The following is a 6,480-nucleotide window of genomic DNA, read 5'->3' on the forward strand; positions in this document are numbered from 1 at the left end:
ACGGCCCAATTGGGATTCATTCTTTACTTCATATATGTGACCCTGGACCACAAACCCAGTCTTAAGTCGCTGGGGTATATTTGTAGCAATAGCCAAAAATACATTGTATGGGTCAAAATTATTGATTTTTCTTTTATGTCAGAAATCATTAGGATATTAAGTAAAGTGAATTTCCTACCGTAAATATATCAAAACGTAATTTTTGATCAGTAATATGCATTGCTAAGAACTTCATTTGGACAACCTATAAAGGCAATTTTCTTAATATTTAGATTTTTTTGCACCCTCAGATTCCAGATTTTCAAATAGTTGTATCTTGGCCAAATATGGTCTTATCCTAACAAGCCATACAACAATAGAAAGCTTATTTATTCAGCTGTCAGATTATGTCAAAATCTCAATTTCGAAAAATTTACACTTATGACTGGTTTTGTGGTCCAGGGTCACATATAAGGTGAAAAAAAGCAGGCTAACATTCACTTTCGCACAGTGCTCTGTTGTATACCATAAATGTTCATTAAAAGGTCAATAAATCTCCCAAAGTGTAAGAGTGTAAGGTTGAGAAATCCTGAAACCCATCCTCCTCCCCTGTACGCTTAGTGTCACAGGACAGCAATCTATCAGGTCTATTTATAACTGCACACTTGTACAAAGTAAGTCAACAAGAAAATCAAGAAATCCATTCATTCAGTAAACATTCAACCCTGTCATTGCAACTTTGCTTTATCACGTCTACATCAGCGTCAAAGAGCCCTTACCTTCCCCAGGCAGGTCTGTCCTATTCTCTTCCCCAAGTTCTGCCATGCTCTCCAATACAATGACCCTAGATGCTGGATTTAAGAGTCTGTCTGTAGAGAGCAGCTGTTGGCCAGATTCCACAGCCTCTCACATGAATGAAAGACACTTTAGCAGTTTACTTTAATGGAGTCTGGATTACTCTCAACTCTTGTGATCAACTCTAGAAACTTGCCAATTGAAAACACCCTGCTGCATGCTGAGTTTGCGGGAGTCTGTGTGTGTGTCCTCATTCCCAGACCTAAAAAGGTGACGGTGACGTTAATGTTCCCATGTAAAGTTTAGCGAGGGGCCCTCGCCAACAGGTGCTAGATCCACACTTCCTCTCTCCTTCTCTCCTTCACATTTTTTATCACAATTTCTCACTATATGTTAAGCTCTTTTAAGGTGTTTATTTTTGCTTCATGTATTGGCACTCCAGTGACTCCACAAATGAGGTATAAAATAATGTAAAAAAAAAAAAAAAAGGCAACAAAAGGCCAGTGAAAGGAAGAGCTTAACCCTTTAGGAAATAGTGTTAGGAAGTTAAACTAAATGTTATATGATGTTTTATGCATGTTTTTAAAAACTGTTTTATAGAATTTTTTTTCCTCCAGTAAAACAGCATAACAGTACAATCCACTGAATGTACTGTACTTTAATCCCACACAGCCTCCTTTTCATCACTGTCAAAAAATTGAATATGGCACTAAACTGGCCACTAAAGGTCTGTAGACATTAAATAAATATTAAATAAAACATATTAACAAATCTGTGATTTGCCATTCACTCACTATCAAAGCACCAGTGACCTTCTGCAAGATGTTGATTAAGCTCTTCCTCATCACACATATTCCCCATTGCTTACTTACCCCCAAACCACAAGCCTAAACAGCACAATTCTCATCTACCAAACCACACAATCTTCCTTTTCCGATTAAAAAAAATAATCTCACACTGAACAATGCTAAGGAAGTATAACCACATCCCTCGCTCTTTCCCCTGTAAACACTTTTTATTTCCATTCCAGTCTTCTTCACCTCCTTTAACTTGCAATTCCTGGTCACAGGACACAATGGCCTGACACTGAGCTGTAAACCGAACAGGGCATGTGTCTTTAGTAAAGAGATGTGTGTGTGTGTGTGTGCATTCCGGTTTGGCTGGGGTCAGTGGTGCTCCTCTCTCTAAAAACAATGTACATCTCTCTCTTTCTGGTTGGACAGAGCTCTTTTGTGTGGCAGGGGATATTGTGTTACTGCAAACAGTGACTGACTAAGGGATGATAGTCTCATTTAATAAGATTAGTGAATTTTACACACATAATTTTAAACACACCACACAAAACTGAATTCTCCTACATATGATCATCCTACTATTCATTTGTGTTCAAAAAGTATGTTTAATAAACTAAAACTAAGCTCATTTTGACTTGTAAAGTTGTCAAGTTTTTTGGGAGCGTTCAGGAAACATGTTTGGAAACAATCATTATCTTTGCAGTTCAATTTGGAGGTGCAAATTCCACACACAGACACTCACACACAATTATCTACAGATTGTTTACTTTCTCTACACCTCTAATAAACCCATTTAGAGATCTTTCAAACCCTGAGGCATTCTGGGTGATGGATTCCAACTGTCAATCACTGTCACTTTTAAGGATGAGCTTCAGGGTTTGGGCGGCAAGAAGAACACCTCATCTTCATCATCATCTTTAACTTGAATAATTAACTTTAATCGGATTATGAAAGCATAAAAACATATAAAAACATGATACGGGTGTGACACTATATGTGCCTTTTCCCTTGATCACAATGCTGGGTGGCACGTTCAGCCAATGAGACTGATAAACCCTTAAGACAATAGAAAGACTAGAAGGGGCCTTCAGGCAGAATCTGTTTTTGTCTCCTTCATCAATTTGTAATCCAGATTAAATCTGACTCGCTCTGTTCCAACAAGTTCCCATAGATGATCTCGTTCCCTAAACCATCAGAAAGCCCAAGGCTGAAGACACTGACAAATTCCCAGAGGAAGACAAGGATTTGTCAACAGAAAACACACAAATATTTCAGACAACGTACATTCACAAGCACAGTGTTTAACTATATAAGATGTATTTATTGAATGAACAATTGTATTATATATTGTAACTGCAATCAGTCATTTCAGTTGACCACTAGAGACTACAGACTTTTCTGGAGTAAACGAGAGCAGATGTTTTTCCGTCTTAAAGTTACAATCTCAAGAAATTTACACATACACACACATTTACAGGCGTCTGTAAAACAGGTGTGGCGTATAGAAAGTGTGTTACTAGTTCCCATATGTGCAGGTGAGTGATCTGATTTATTCAAAAAGAGCTTTCTACTGTAAATACAGGACTTTGTGATGCTGTAATGGTTCCACAATGCAGCCTGGTAACATTTTTGCCTCTCTCACAGGAAAAGTTCCGCTTTCAGCCTCCAGTATCTGTTTACAGTGGATGTGATCTTTTGATCTGCAAGCAGTGTCAGAGTTCAGTCTGCTCAACGCTTGCCTTTCATTATCAGATTATGGTCTGATTCATCCACTGTACTGTAGTGCCCTTATTTGTATAAGGCCAAACATCCTGACCTAGTGCTCTAGAAAGTGTCCGAGGAATAGAAAATCTATCTATCTATCTATCTATCTATCTATCTATCTATCTATCTATCTATCTATCTATCTATCTATCTATCTATCTATCTATCTATCTATCTATCTATCTATCTATCTATCTATCTATCTATCTATCTATCTATCTATCTATCTATCTATCTCTGCATGGCTGTTTTGGAAGTGACCACAAGAGGGAACTCTATCAGAAAGTGAAGTGCACCCATTCATTTTCTTGATGAGAAGTGAGAAAAGTGTATTCATACAGTTTTTTAGACTGCTTACACACATTTTCAAAACTTTGCCTCTTTTTTTCACAACTTTAAACACAAATCCAAGAATTGCACACACAAAATGCCTCACATCTAGCAAAATGAAGCACTGCATTCAAAATATCACAAACACATCTCAACGTTGTACGTTGCAAACACCTTTGCCATAATATTATATTTTTGGATAGGCTATATCATATAGACACAGTTATTCAAAACCTACAGCTCTTATTTCATGAGCTCCCATGTACTGAAAGGATTTGTTTAAATTCAGGGCAAACACAAAAGCAAGATTGAAACCAAACTTTTTTTTTTTTTATGTACGCATTTGTGGTTGTGAAAAACTATGTGTATTTGTGTAGATGTGTATTTATTGGCCTATTCTATTATAGATTTTTGCGTGTTATATAAAGAATTGTGTGTTGTGTTTTGCAAAAAGTGCAAAAATTGGAAACTGAGTCATGATGATTCACTGAGAATTAGTGTATGGTTTTGCAGATTTAGTGTGTGGGTCTTGTGTTTGAGTGTCAAGTTTCAGAAATTGTGTGACAAGTAAAGATTTTGTGAGCAGTTGAAAAAAAAAAAACTAATAATTTTTGTTCAAAATTATAATTTCTATTTGTCGTACTGTGTCATTTTAGGGTTTTCTTTGCATATTACATGACCGTTTGAATATGTGAGTTATCGCACAGTTGGCCACGACTGACCCTTCCCCTTAATAAAGTGAATAAAGAAGTTCTCGGCTGTGTGTTTGTCTCTGTGTCAACGGTCGCCCTGCCAACAGAGGGGCTTGCGGCACCCTGAAGAGAGGAGATGAGGGAGCCGCCTGTTAACAGCTGCTCACACACACACATACACACACACCAGCCCTAGCTGTGAGAATTGCATCTTGATTATATTTGGCAGAATGAACTCATGGATCATTCCGCACACAGCTGGAGAAGAGACATCGAAAGGTGTGTGTGTGAGAGGGAGATAGAGAGAAACAGATAAAGAGAAAGATAATGCGGGAAGTGCTACACCATGGTTATATTGTAAAGTACAGCAAGCAGCCAAAGTCATGCTGTCTGTTGAGATTTAACAGGAGTCTGTCCTGGCAGGAATACAGCTGTCTGTCTGACCAGAGATATAGACAATAAGGTAATGAATACAGTCTGTTGAACACAGACACACACACACACACCATTCTTATCTCAGTCCAGATTCTTCGTTCTGTTCTTGGGCTTTGCCAAATTAGAATTTATATTTTAATATAACACTGCTGAAATGGCTTTATTAAAATGTGATTAGAATCCATTCGCGGTTCTAAAGTGAGATAAGCACCTTCAAATGTCAGTGCTCTTATTGAGACATGACTGCACTCCATATCTCACTCCCTTCGTTCTGTCTCTGTCCCATTAAAATTAAACTGGCACTGTCCCGCATGGTCAAATCTTGATCTTTAGGTAAATTCTGGGGGTTTCAGAAGCTGCTTTATGCACTATACACTTTCACTTGACTTGAAGTAAACCATATGTGGTAACAATTTACAATAACAGCACACATAATTATTCATATAAATATTACTTTAATACAAGCTAAGGATGAGTGTACTAATGTAAGAACTAACGAATGTACTAATCAACAACTAACCTTAACTAAGAGTCATATTAAGTTATATGACATGAGTCATATGAATTATTGTGTAAAAACTGACACCAAAGTGTTAATTAATACATTAACCAACAAACATGTAGTCAAAGATAATTCACACATGAATTAATTTCACTCATGTCGTAGATAAGGTTAGGTCTTGATTAGTACATGCCTTAACTAATATTATATACTAGTATACTAATATTGTATACTAATATAAGTATTAGTATACAATTATTCATGTACTGTTATTGTAAAGTGTTACAATAATTATAATAATAATAATAATAAAGGCATTGATTTATAAGAAGTAAAAGGTAATTTATTTATAGTATTTAGGTGTTTGAACATTTTGGATATTTTTCATCCTTTCTGGAGCTTCACAACCCTTGGTGCCTATATAATTTAGTTGTATGTAAAAAAGCAGCGTGAACATTCTTCAGAACATCTACTTTTGTGATCCACAGAAGATAGAAAGTCATACAGGTCATAAATCATGGGGTGAGTAAAAGATGACTGAACTGGCCCATGGCACTGCGCCAGCTGTCACACTTTCATCACACCCCTGGCTCTAAAGTGACCTCTAAAATATGTGTTCTTTCCTAGATAAACAGAAAGAAAAAAGCAAAAGGGGTACAAGATTGTAGAATCTGACAGCTATTGCACCATGACACAATATGGTACAGGGGTAAACCATCAGGGGGCAGAGACACATGAAAAACCCACAAATACTGTTATTCATCTCATAAATCACAAATCAAGATTTTAATATGACATCAACATCTGGGCAAGTGAAAACATCTCAAAGTCTCCATTTCAGTTCCTCGCTGTGTACACAAAGTCTTTCCAGCTTTAATTACTGCAGCCTACAGAAACAGTTTCAGAACACAGAACAGCGCTACAGACGTCCAAGACAGCGGTTAGAAACACTAATACACACTCTGATAGAGAACATACCAGCTTTTAATAGTCATAACTAATGACTGAGTCACTATGAAGAAAGTAAACATGGCTTTATGTGACCAAGGAAACACTAGCTTGTTCGCATAGTGGCCTCCTCAAGCATTTAAATAAATACAAATTCATGGATGTCACACTTAATCTATTGCCTTATAATTTGACAAACCCTTCGATGAGAAAGTGTAGCCTACTATTTTGCTTGAAAATT

This window comes from Barbus barbus, assembly GCF_936440315.1.
Source record: "Barbus barbus genome assembly, chromosome: 44".
NCBI lineage: Eukaryota > Metazoa > Chordata > Actinopteri > Cypriniformes > Cyprinidae > Barbus > Barbus barbus.